Consider the following 13,837-nt stretch of genomic DNA (forward strand, 5'->3'; position numbering starts at 1 on the left):
CTGTGCTCAAAGACCAGCAAGAATCTGGTGACAGTGAGAATGCCAGGTTGCCCAGTCTTGCAAGGACTGGCAACAAGTCCAGTATCCTCCAAGTGATGCAATACCTTTTTAGGTGTATAAACTTCCCAAGTCATTCCCCCTCCATTTTAAGGATGTCTTGCACTTAAAAGAACTTCCAAGCATTGTTGGTGTGGGAAGGGATCCCATGTCATATATCAGTTTCATCATGTTCATTTTCCAAATACATTTTATGCGTCTTCAATTCATATTTAGGAAGTGATACAGGCACAAAAGGGGAAGATAAATTTTAATGTAGTACTTTCTCATAATGGGTCATTTTTCATAAGTTAACAAAGTGGAATACTCTGAAACAAGCTTACATTAAAAATTCAATGTCGGGGGAGTCCCTTATATTTCCTTATAAGCAAAAGAGATTTTCTGGAACTGGTTCCACTGTCATTGATACTTCAGCATAGTTAGGTAATTCCCAGTGTCAGTCCTTGTACTTACCACTAATCCTTGTCTTTTCATAAAAATGTCCTAAAGGATGTAATTCTTCTTTTTTTTTTGGTGTGCAAAATTAAAACTTGTCGATGGTCCTCGAAGCACGATGAGTTCAGCTGCATGTTTTTGTACTATACAAACCTTTTTACATTGAAACTCTTAAGGAAACTGTGGTGTTCATAAAACTAAACTGAAAAGCTACACTTTCTGTTCCAAGAACACTTCCTATTTTGTCCATCTACTCATCTAGTTTGCAGAAGTGCAATGGAAATCTAGTGGGAGTAGCATTCCATTGTAGCTACACAAGTATTGAATTGTTTTAAATAGAGAAAATTTTATTATATAAACCCTATTACTCTTCTTTCTCATGCTTTGTTGTAACAATTATACTTAATGCAGTTGAAACTTAATTGTACTTAATTTTTTACTTTTTTTTTTCTTTTTTGAAATAATTTCTTTCTTTAGCTAGAAAATTTTAAAATGAGTACAGTTGAAATAATTTGGAGGGGGTTTTGAAGTTTCTAATTTGTTATTACACTTTGAAGGCTGTTGATTTGCCCTCTAGCAGCTTGGTAGTTTTCCCCATTTTCACCTATTATGTAACCATAAATGAATTTTGACTGTTGAACTGATTCAATATGGCTCATCATTTATACCTGACCTTTTGCTTTTCTTCTTCTTAATGCAAACTAAAGGATGTCCTGATTGAAAATAAGAGGCTGAATGCCTGATTTGTTTTATTCTGAGCAGGAAATGTATCAGCACTGTCCAAAAAACCAGCAAATTGCTCTTTCCGTGGTGCTTGGGAGTGTGATGGAGTGTCCTCCCAAGGCTCTCGCTCTTATTCCTCTCGCACTTATTCCTCAGTGCATCGCTAATGTCTGAGTCTTGCATCAAGAAATTTTCCCATGGGAGGGGGGCATTCCCTTACATGGGTTAGCCATAAACTCACCCTAAGAGGGCTGGAGCACAAGAAATGTGAGATTTAAGTTGTCAGGTACATGATTGCACATAATGCTAATCACATTCCCTGTGATGGAAAAAAGAGGAGACACGGAGGAGATTCGCTGTTCCAGAGAGACACCAGCATTCTACGAGCAGCAGGGATAATTCCTTCTGTTCTCTGGTATATTGGTGTTGCTGCTGTTGTGCTTGGCAGAAAGCATTCAGCCTAAAAGGTTGTAAAGTTTATAGCTCTTCACACTGTGTCACTGCATTGTGTAACCCAGTAGGGCACAGCTACAAAAAGTGTTTTCTTGAAAATCTTGTCAATATATTTTGTCATTTCATGATTGATTGAACTGCAAACATAAGCTGTGTGTTTTAAGACAACACTTTTGTCTTGCAAAATTACAGTGTGGAACTAAATTTGCAGCTTGCTGTAGGTACTTCATTCTCCTCCAGCAGTGGTCCTCCCTGTTTCCTTAGTAGGAATGCCTCCATGCCCCAGCCAAAAAAAGTGATGCACAGGGTTTCAGCTGAAAGTGGATTTGGTTGCAATATATAATTGAGCAGAGGAGTGACAGAGGTTTTAAATTATGGAGTTGATTTTAAGAGTTGACACTGGCATTAAATGTTCTATATTTGGAGCTTCTGCTTTAGTGGCTAAAATAGACATTTACAGATAGAAATAGTGATCTGAATTCCCCTTGTGGGCTTGGCAGATAGGTTTGAAAGTGATTTCATTTTTTGTGTGCAATTTTCTTTTGGCAAGAATGAGTGCAGGGGGTGGTGGAGAGGTCAATTTGTCTATGTTTATAGGTGCTGACAAGTTTTCTGAGATTTATTTTCAATTCAGCTTGTTTAAAAATTGCATGACAGTGTTTTTTAAAATACACCATTGCCAAAAATTTTATGTTAACTTTTATGTGTATACCATCACTTCCGTGACACAAATTGACTTTATCGATGCCCAGTGTGTTACAGTTAGCCACTAACTAGTTAAATCTGAGCTTTAAAAAGTTCAATCACCAGTTTCTTATAGAAAGTTATGCATTCTGTGGGTTTTACATGTTGTAAGAACTAACTTATGGTTTTAGTGATTTAACTCAGTTAGTAAGGTAACTACTTTTTGGATTTTTTTTTTTTTGTGAATTTGATATTTAATGATAGTTTAAAAATTTGTCTTTTTCAGGTATTTGGAAAAGAGCTGCTTTCAAGGTAGGCAAAATGATTGTAAATGTTCTAGTTACTTCCAAATAAGATCAAATTTGCATGATTTTAAAAAAAGACAAGATAAGTTATCTACAGCTGCCTGCACTTCAGTAACTTTAGCCTCAAACCCTTGCTTATACCTTCCTTTCTGAAGGAGCATCTTTCACTTGACCACAAACTGATCTAAACCAAAAATTCAGATTAAGAACAATGCCAGTAGTACTGAATGGTTACACTGCAGGAATTGTAGCCAGTTAAAATTTGGAATTTCTGAAAGGGGGGCTAGAGTCTTAATCTTAAACAGTTCTGGAAAAATTGCAGCCCTGATCTCCACAGGGAAGGAGGGGGAAACATTGATTCAGAAAACATGTGCTGCACTCCACTGTATAAATCTGGATCTCAAAAATAAACTTTTTTAGCATGCTTGAAAGTTGTTGCTGACTACTGCCAACTAGAAAATTTAATAAAGAGTTTAACTTTGTGCAGCCCAAGCCAGCTCTGCAAACACATGCTTTCCCGCTGAGATCAGAATGAATATCTAGTGCAGTGTGCGAGAGCCAGACTGTAGGAGCAGCCCTGTCTACATGAATCCCTCATCTGACTTCAGTTATTGCTGTGGTGGGCACAGTTCCATGGCTGTAATCATTGCAGAGAGTGTGTGTGCAGAGCTCTGCTCCAAACTCTGTCATGCAGCTTACATTTTCAATTATTTTAGTAAGGCCTCTTGCATCTGCAAGCTTAGTCTGTTTGGTAAATGGACATATTTACCTTCCCAGTTGAAAAATCTTTTTATGGAGGATGTCTTGTTCTCTCCTTGCATATCTCCTAGTGCAGGATTTTGGAATTTAGCCATACCCATTTTTGAAGCAGCCTCTTAATACAAAGAGAGGAAATTAATAGATTGTGTAAAAAGTCACATAATTTTCATTAGTTCTCTTTGAGAAGCTTTTTCAAATCTAAATTTAGATATTGGGTTCAGTATTGATGGGAAAAGGAGTTGAAAACATATTTCTGCTCTCAGTCAAGAATCCAGCTTCTGTCTAGTGATGCGTGGTGGTGAGAGAGGGCTGAGTTTGTGAGGGCAGCACATCAGGCTGCATGTCAGAGTTTGTGTTTCAGCCCAGATCTTTATCCTTCTTACAGAAGGGTCTCGGATTATGGGGAAATGAGTTTGCTTGTCTTGTTCTGGGAGGAGTGAGACTTACATAACGCTGAGCAGCACTAATGCAGATCTGTCAAGCCATGTCCAAATCTGTTTCACCAGTTCACTGTGACTGGGGGAAGTCCATAAACAAAGGAAGGAACCATTTGGAACAATTTATATCACAGCCATTTCATCAAATATCATCTCTGGCTCTATTCTTTCAGATAAACACCAGTTTCCAAAGTAGCAAACAGGAAGAATAGGTTTTGTTTGTCAAAAGCCAAACTGGCTAAAATGTTGCCAACCTGTCAAGGAAAGCTGAGGGAAAAGAAAGCATCTTCCTAAGATTTTGGTATAATGGTACATGGGGACTTGAGAATTAGCAAAGAGAAGGGGAGTTCTCTTGTCTTGGAAAAACTGAGTGAGAAAGAATGCCTTAAAATAGAGTGACTATCAGTGATGGCATAGGATGGAGTGAAAGATCTATAAAATAGCCTGCTTTGCAACTTAAAAAAACTCTGTCAAGGCTTTGAATTGCTCAAATTAGAATTAAATAGGTTATGGGTTTGCTTCTGGTATTCTTTATTTTCTTATCAAGGGAGAGAAAAAAAGGAAAACCCCCCCCAAACTTCACAAAAGGGGAAACCATTCTTTTATCGTGTAGTGGTCTCAGTGTCCCCTTGTTCAGTGTGAAGGCCAGAGTACAAGAGGTGAGATCGCATACAAGTATTGGGAAGAATATGTACTGATAACTATTGTGTGATTATTTTTCTACTGTTAAAAGTAGAGCCACTTCAGGCAATACTTTTGTCTGGAGACAATTTTTGCTTCTCTTCTTTCACTTATGGGGATCATACATCTCCTCAATGCCCAGAACAAGTCCTTCTCCTCACCTGCATTTCTGAGTACAGCACACAGCTATCTGTCTAACATATTGAGACACTTCTGGCTAGATTGCAAAAATCACAGATCTAATTGCCTCACACAAGCTCTACAACAAAGCAGTGACTGGCTCTTCAGAGGCATCCTGTATTTGCCCTTTGTTGTGAGCCTGTAGTGTTTTATTTCTCTGGCATTTGGTTTCTGTGTTCATCATTCTGACTAATGCAGAGGAAATCTGGAGTCACACTTTCATGTCTCTCTTCTGATCATATTTGTTATTCTAAAGTAATGCCACTGTGGTGGTGGTTTAGTTAGCAAAGCAAATAATGTCTGTTCAAATGAGTGTAAAACTTATCTTCTTTTATGTCTGATGACATGGCAACATTAATATATATATATATATATAATAGTTTTGGGCAGTGCTTTCCAACAATGTTGCCTTTCTTGTTCTTTAATATGCAGTGTGATGTGATGTGTTTGAACTAAATTCTGGTAAACACTTGCACCTGTTGCAAGAACCTCCATTTGTTGTCACAGCCATCAGAGCAGTTAGAGATGCACTGAAGGAGGTGTCTTCACTTGTAATGGATGAACTTGTGTTGCAATTGCTCACTCCATGCATAAACTGAGTAATTCAGCCTCTTCTCTATACACCTTTCTAGTACAAATTTTCTTTGGCAAAAAGTGACAGTAGAATAAAAAATTAAATCTGTTTGTGGAAGGAACATGGACAAACAACTAGGGCTTTTTTTATGAATTAAGTTTTGGGATGTGTGGTTGTTATCCTTGAGTAAATCAAGTATAGCATGTAATAATGGCAAGAATAGAATATAAACCAGTAGCAGATGGATAAGGGTAGTCCTAGATTACTTAGGAAAAAAAATTGTCAATCCTTATCCAAAATTCAGGAAAAGTGAACATTCTTATGTAGCATTTGCCTGGAAGCATTTTGGATGATCAATACAATTTGAATCAATATCTTTGATTTAAAGTTTTATTGAATATTGTTGTGCTTCAAAATAGAGTATTGTAAGCTGCTTGACTCCTGTTTTGACCAGTTTAGGTGTCTTTGGTTTTCATCCTTTACCTGTCATTCCTTGTTTACAGGGGTTTATGAACAGTTTGTCTTAATTTTCTTAGTCTTGCCCTCATACAACAACTAATACTGTAGATCCATAGATAAAATTCTGCAAGCAAATGCATTCTCTGCTATTGTGGGATTACAGAGTTGTGGGTGAAGGATTAGGCCCCCCTGAGGAACTGACTACTTTTGCTTCTTGGAAACTTGAGCTGAAGTTACGTGTACACTGCTGTTTGTGGTTTCACTCCCTTCAGTTTATTTTGGTTTACAGTCATGATTAAAAAATGAAATTAAAATAAAAATGAAACAAGCAGTACCCAGAGCCAATTGATCTGTGTACCATTTGTGTGAGAGAGTCTTGAGGTCTGGTTTTCTTGTGTCAGTCTGAAGCATAAGGCTAGTCCAAGGAAACAGCTGGCAATAAGTGTTCTGCTAACAACTAGGCAATTGCACTAAAGTAACACTAGAAGACTGAGAAACCAAGAAAAGAAATACAATTCTAATGTAGGAACTGTACAGCATTCAGAAGAAGTAGAAGAGAGTTTGCTGTGGCTTTGCTGCTCATTCTTGGAGCTCCAGCTGCGTGTTGCTGAAAAGAAATCCTTGCCATGAAGAAACATTTGGATATGAACTAGGCCTCTTTGAAATGCCCATTTTGTAAAAGTTTATAAGGAAAAAAGGAAACATGATAGCTGAAGTTGCAATGAATCACTCCATTTGAAAATAATTCCCAACAGAAGCAAACACCCTGGGAATTTTGCTTGACACAGCCCAAGACAACTTCTGCATGGTTTGACTTTAGCTATACAAAACCTACCTAGGAAAAAGTGGTTTTAAAACTTTAGCTATTGCTTATAAGGTTTAGGATACTATGGTGGAGGGAGTCTGGCTTGGATTCTTAACTGCTGTTCTGTTTTCATATAACCCCGGTTTGTTTTGTCCTAGAAATGCAAAATTCCAGAGTCATCTCACTTAACTGAGGTGTTAAATTTAGGATCATACATGTCCTAGATTCTCAATATAGTCAATGAGATATAAGCATCTCTGAAGGGTAATTTGCCCCCTGCATGAGCTGAGCCTGCCCTGAAGGTAACTTTTCTTTGTCCATATGGTTGTGAGAGCACATATGACTAGACCCCCAATTTACAAGGCTAATTTGTGTAGCTATCTTTGGGATTGTACCTGAGCAAGTATGTCTTACTTGGCTTTACTTCTTTAAGCAAAATGCCTTGTGGTGTTTTTATACATAAAAATGATCTTAAAATGTCTGAGAAGCGTGCAGAGAATCTTTCTGAAGCTTAAATTCTGGGTTTAGCTGCCAAGGCAGAGGGGCAGGAGAAATAAATAAAAATAGATATTTATGCAGCATGTAAGCCTGGGAAGTGCATGAAGCATGGATATGGGGAGAGACACCATAAATCCTCCAGGTTTTCGGGGGTATGGGTCAGGGAACTTACTGTCTAGTATTTGAGGTTTGAAGAAATTGAGAAGAAAGATGTGGTGCTGACAGAGCATAGGTGAAGGGATGATCGAAAGCACAGAGCTGTGCTGAGGACAAAACACATAAAGAACAGAGACATACTGTGACAGTTGAATAGGGGGAATTGGGGCATGCTATAAATGCATTAAGGGTTATAAATGTGTTCTTAATGTTTTCCACATTTAGAATAAAATACATGGTGCAACCTCATTTTTGAAGGCTTTGTGCAATTCCAGCTGTCCCATCTCAAGAATATGGTGGAAGTTGTGGAGGTACAAAAGAAAGTGAAATGATCAGAGGAGTGTGAGGGCTTCTGTGCAAGGGAGGATTCAGTGACCTGGGTCTCTCCAGTTTTGAGAAAAGGTGACTAATAAGGGAAAAGCAAGATATACTGAAGACATGAAAAAAGTGAAGAGATAGTGATTATTTATTCCCACTTGACAAAAAACAAGTGAAATGATCAGGCAACACTTAATTAAATTGTGGAAGCTATTGCTGCAGGATGTTGGAGATGCCAAAGTACAAATGGTTTCCTAAAGTGATTAGATAAAGTCATGGAAAAAGTAGTTCATAAAGAACCATTAAAGATACTGATATAGGGCCAGGTTCCAGCTTGGGAAGTTTCTAAACTGCAGGTTTGCTGAGAATTGGCAGGACATACCCTATACTTGCCCTGTGTTCATACCCTTTCCTTAAGCATCTGCTTTGGTTGTTATCAAAGACAGGATATGGGGCAGGGCTAAATGAACCTTTGGTTAACCTGCCATGTGGGCTTCTTGCTAAATGACACAGTAAAGGTCTGCCCTGTAGACCGGATGCAATTTAGCTCTAAAAATGTAATTTCAACATGTATTACTATTTCATTCACAGTATTATTTAATCATGTGCATAAAAGTCAATCTGTTGGGCTAAATCTAGTTGCACAGTTATGACTCTTTGTTCTCAGTGTGCTGTCATGCACTGTGTTCTGTATCAGGTTATGTTGATACTGGCCCATATTACATGTGCTTTAATTTGGTTTATGTAAATCATCTTTTGGTACTTCACCGTAGCTGTTTAATAAGAATACTGACCTAGGTCAAATACCTTTAATTGTCTACAAGACTTCTTTTTAGGATAAGTATAACCTTGGAAAATTAGTAACTAATATGTAGACCCTGGTGTATAGGTCTCATTGAAAGCTGTTCCACAAGCAACTAATAAATGAAATATAATGGAACTGCTACTATCTTTTTGGAGTTATTAGTCATGTCTTAAAATAGCTTCTGCTCCAGTCCCCATTGCTCTGTCTTCTTTAGATTAGCAATAATTGTAGTTTCCTGCTGAAGTACTGCAGAGAGAGCCAGAACTGAGTGGTAAGCATGGTGGGATGCTCTGGGATGCTCTGGAGCTTTTTCTAGGGTTTATCCCAAGAAGATTTTCATACCTGTGTGACACACACATGCAGGCCAAGAAGCTTTTGTTTAAATTCATCATGCAAATTGATCTTACGTTTAAAGATTGGGTGGTATTTTCTCTGAATGTTGTTTATTGGGGAATATCTGCCCCTTCATATGTATGATCAGTATATATGGATAGTAGTCCCAATGATGCAAAATAATTTAGTCCTGTCAATACCCTTTAAAATTTTTAATGTGAATCCTTTTGGAGATTTGTTCGTGCAAACTGGGAGTCATACAAGTGTGTTTAGTGTATTACTGACAAGGAATGGGTTGTTAACAAGCAACTGAAATAAAATACACAGAATTTTACATTCCTGTGGAGTGGAGTGGGGACTCCAATGTCTTTAAAATATAAAAAATAATTTAAAATGTTTTATTGTCTTCCAGAGTAACAATTAGCTATCCTGAGTTCTTGAATATTCTCTGTCCCAAGGGTCTCGATAGCATGAGAATCCTTGAGGATTCAAAATAGTAGTACATCACTGTGTGGCATGAGTGAATCCCATATTGAGCTAAAAGTCCCACAGCACCCAGCTGCCTGGTGTTTGGCCCAAAAGCTGTAGGATCTATGAGCATGATGCCATTTGCAGAAAAGGGTAACCCCAGAGTTTAAGTTCATGCAAAATGAAGTTTAGCAGCACTCGGAGAGGTAGCCTGACAGGAATTCAGGCATTCTTCCACTGTGTCTGCTGCTTGTTCAGTAGAGATTTCCTGAAATAGATGTTTCCATGACATATTCTTATTTAAACAAATTGGCACTTCCCAACAAAATTACCTCCTGTTAGAATTCCCTCACCAGCTCTCATTCAGACATCACAGGGGGTGAATATCTTTCTTTATTCTGGTGTTACTCCCTTTACATTCTCTTCTCTCTTTCCCTCCATTTCCTTTTCTTTTTTAACTTATCTCCTCTGAAAGTAGACGCTGTGAACTGATGCTACAGGTGGGTACTGGTTCTGATGTCTGTTGTGTGCTGCTTTCATCTGTCTTGTTACAGAAGAAATGGCAGTGATTGAAAGGCATTTGGTTTTTAAAAGGTAACTCAGATGATTACAAAGACTGATTAATCTTGTTGTGTGAATCATGAGTGACTGCGGGAGCTGCCTGTACTTGTGTTACTCTCTTACTCTATTAATTCTGTTAATGTGGGGACAGCCGTCGGTAAAAGACTACTTTGTAGGTTCAGGATTGTACTTTGAGTGTGAAAATCAGAATGTTTTGCACTTTCTGTTTTGTTTTAGGGTGTGTGTTGCCCTCCCCCATCACCTCTGGAAGCATGGAAGGGTCTTGCCTGAGATATTATTTAATACCCACATTTAGCATTCACTTTGGAAAATCTTGGAAGTTTGCCAAGCCAAAGCAAACACTTCTTGTACAATCTTTTCTAAACATGTAGGGAAGCCTAACAGCCTTTAAAGCTGCAAAGCATCAGACAAATCAGGGACGTTCCTAATGTTTGGATATTGCTACAGATATGGTGATATGTGAAAAGCTGAGCTACGGAAAAAAAAACCAAACACCAAACAAACCCCCTTTTCATTTGTCCAGCTCTCAGGATAGGTGCTGTGAACAACACAAAGAGAGCAACTGCTGCTCAGAGAATGGAAAGTGGGTTACAGCTCGTAGAAGGCTATTTGCCAGGGGACAGAGAACATGAGGTTTGATCAAATGCCAGATTAATTTGTTGCAAGTTAGCTTGAGTAAATAGACATCATCTGAGACCTCCTAGTGCATCATTAAAAGTATAGTATCAGTCATTTCTTACAGATGGGAAAACTGAAGAAGAGAAAGATTAAGTGACTTTCCTATGTGTACAAACAGGGCACTGACAGAGCTAAGAGAAGAACTGAAGCTTCTGGAATCTCATTTTTTCTCTGTTGGACTGTGTTTTCTCAATTACTGGGGAGGGAACACTAAGGAAACCAAGCCTTGGGGGGCTCTCTCACTCTGACCTCATCGCATGCTATTCCTCTAAGAGAGCTTCTCCAAGGATTACAGCAAAAGAATGTGCTTCTAAAAGCCATTTTGATGAAATCCCAAGACTAGTAGCAGCAAGCAACCCTTTCTCACTTTGCAGCTTGATAACAAGTCTCACCGGTTGACAGTTTTCTTTCCAACAATCAAGTCTTGAGTGAAAGAGCACTTGATTCTTGAGTAGGCAATAACAAGCGTAGGCATGGAGTTGTTGCCACTTGTGCTTTCATTTCAACAGAAAAGTAGAAAACCAGATTTGCTGAAAATGAATTGAAATGTTTTCCTTAGACGCCTTCTCCATGTACATCTATTTTCTGTTCAGTTTTCTTAAATGGCATTCACAGAAGTTGACAAAGATTCCCACTTAGATTTTTTGTCTCTTTCTTTTGGCTTTTCACTTCAGGCTTATATAACAAGGTAAAATATTTATCAATCTTTCTAGCTTTTATAATGAAGTAAATGTCTTGACTTGCTGTCCAACTACAGATGTGGTGAACAGATAAGGTGAATCTGAAACAAAAGCGTTAAATCAAACAGTGAAGCTCACATAACCTTGCTATGTGCAGTCAACTCAAATGAAGAGGGAGGTCAGTGAGCAGCAGTTAAACCCATGCCCTTAGAAAATCTGGTTAAATCAGGGAATGCATTGCTTTGCTTGTGTCTATAGTATCTAGAGAGCAGAAAACACATAAATTATAGACTTGACTGAGGTATCTGCTTTGAAGGTATAATAGTGCTTCTGTGGAGCTTTTGTCCATTCCTATTTCATGCAGTCTTTTCCCATTTCCAGAGCTATAACCTGGGAACAGGACCAATATACAGGTATGCTGGCAAGTTTGGAGTTCTGGGGGGCAGGAATTGTTGCTGTTTCATACAAAACCTGGGGCACTGAAGTGTTGGCCTTGATTTGGATCCTGAGGGGATTACTGTGCAGAAGCATTTTGTGCATAAGGGAATAGAATTATGGAATTACTACTGAACGTTCCCAGGGAGTGTCATGTCTAGAGAGACGACTTCTCATTTATTGGAGTAAGAAACCATCATTGACAGATACCTTACAAAGCTTCCTTTCTCAAAGCTACCTACAGTGTTTCATAGGCTAGTTATTTTAAAGATATTCTGAGGAAACTTCATTCTGAATTATTTTAAATCACCACGGCTCCATTAATTTCTCAAGTTCATTAGCATCAGATGTCACTACCATTTCAGATTCCATAATTTCCACAGTGTTTGAATAGGTAGACCTTTAAATCCCATCCTTCATTACAATAAAGCTATTTTTTCTTTATTTTATACTGTATAACAGGTGTTAATATAAAAAAGTGATCTGTCATCCCCAAAAATTCTTTGAATTTTGCTTCTAAAACTCTTCTTTGAATCATATTTTCTAGCACCTCTTGGGGCTTTGTGCAAAAAAATCATTCTCTTCAGCATTAAGCAGACATTGACTGGGAAATCTCTTTATCAGTGGTTTGAATCAAAAGTAATTCTTTTCCTAGAATCCATTTTAGTCTCCTGTACTGCTGGTTCTCAGTGTGAAAGAATCTGTTTAACTGCCTGCTTTTTGGATGGCTTTTAATGTTGTTTTTAGATTTATACAAAGAGTATTTTGCCAATGAGCCTCTTCATCTTCACCACTAGAATGACTTTTAATGGACATCCAGTAGTTTCATACTAAGTAGTTTCTTTTAGCTTTATTCTCCCTGGGGAGGAATGCACTGAATGACTGGAAATGTCAGCAGCTGCATTAGCTGAAGAGTTTAGCTGCTGCCACCTCCTAGATAAATCTTGCCCTTTTGCATTTCTGTGTTTCTTAGTCTTTCTCTCAAAGTCCTCTGAAACTTCCTGAAGCCAAAGAAACTTCCTGTCTGGCATAACACAGATTAGGAACTGAATTAGCAGCTACTACAGATGGGCATTTTTCTATTTATTTCAGGGAGAAATCCATCAAAACTGGCAGAAGAGTTGGCTCCATTTCCATAGAGTCAACAAAATCAAATAGAAATATGAAGCTGAGAAAAAGGCAGGAATGTGTGCAGCTGTGTGGAGTACAGTCCAGCTCAACCACTGGGAAGTGTAATGAGGACCTGGGCTGCCCGGCAGGGAAGGTGTGTTCCTCGTGGGCATGGCCACTCCCCTTGGCTGTTGTCTACCACACAGGTGAGATGTAACATGAAAGTAAATTGGCCAGAATAGTTATTCTTTCTTCCAGAGTGTCTGATCATGGGCCTAGTTGGAGACTGGAAATGAATTAGGTGAACCTTTGATATTGTTCAGCCGGGCAGTTTCTGTCTTGCCCTCATAAGCTGATGAAGTTTGGCATTGCTGATGGTGATGACCTAGTGGTGTGTTTTGTCTGAAAATGCATAGACCCTTCTTCCAGGCCATGAGTATTGTTATTATTTCTTATATTTGTCTTCATTCATAAGCATGTTGTGGTGATTAAAAATAACAGCTGGATGGGTGGAGAAATTCTCTATGTAGTACAATTCACCTGCCAGCATATTTTGCTGGTTTGTTGACCTCTCAGGAAAAGTCCATGACCTTAAATATCCATCCTTTTATTCATGGTATGTGATCCATAAATTCAGAATTCTGGTTAAATTGTTCATGTTACATGGAAGTATCACAGGTTGTGCCTTAGAATATAGCTCTGGATCTCTCCTTCATCCAAATGCCTCAAAGAAATGAGAGTTTGTGCTTTACAGTGACAGCATTACATTAAACATATATAAACTGCTTGATTAGAACTGAGATCTTGTGTTCAAAGTTCTTGATGTTTAATATTGGAGTCAGCATATCTCACAGCTGTGCAGTTATTTCTAGAAATCAGGTTTGTAGGAAAGAGATTGTATGTGTGGAGTCATCAGTACAGATTAGCCCCCAGAAATGTTATTTAGTGTAATGCACTATTAAACTTCACGATTGCTTTCAGGAATGGGGGGTTTTACAGCTTCCTGGTAAAACTGTAATTTGAAATTTTATTTTTTGAACCACTAAAATACGGTGGCCATCTAAATGCCATGGTGCATGTGATGTTAATGAGAAGACTGTAAGGCTTTCCAAAAAAGCATTGTCATTTTTTTGAGTTAGTCAAGCATTTGGCCTCACAAGTTTGTTCCAGTTAGAAAGAGAATTTGATGTTGGAGACAAATGTCTTTCCTGTAATCCTGTTC

At 38.3% G+C, this 13,837-nt stretch overlaps 1 long non-coding RNA gene across 2 annotated transcripts in view; it reads left to right on the forward strand.

The window, feature by feature from the left end:
• The window catches only part of LOC135420938 (uncharacterized), a 54,250-nt gene that overhangs the window by 10,673 nt on the left and 29,740 nt on the right, over window positions 1–13,837 (forward strand). For both annotated transcript variants that reach the window (XR_010433786.1, XR_010433787.1), the window contains one exon: window positions 2,639–2,664. This is a non-coding gene — a long non-coding RNA (uncharacterized LOC135420938). The remainder of the gene's footprint in view (window positions 1–2,638; window positions 2,665–13,837) is intronic.

This window comes from Pseudopipra pipra, chromosome 12 (assembly GCF_036250125.1).
Source record: "Pseudopipra pipra isolate bDixPip1 chromosome 12, bDixPip1.hap1, whole genome shotgun sequence".
NCBI lineage: Eukaryota > Metazoa > Chordata > Aves > Passeriformes > Pipridae > Pseudopipra > Pseudopipra pipra.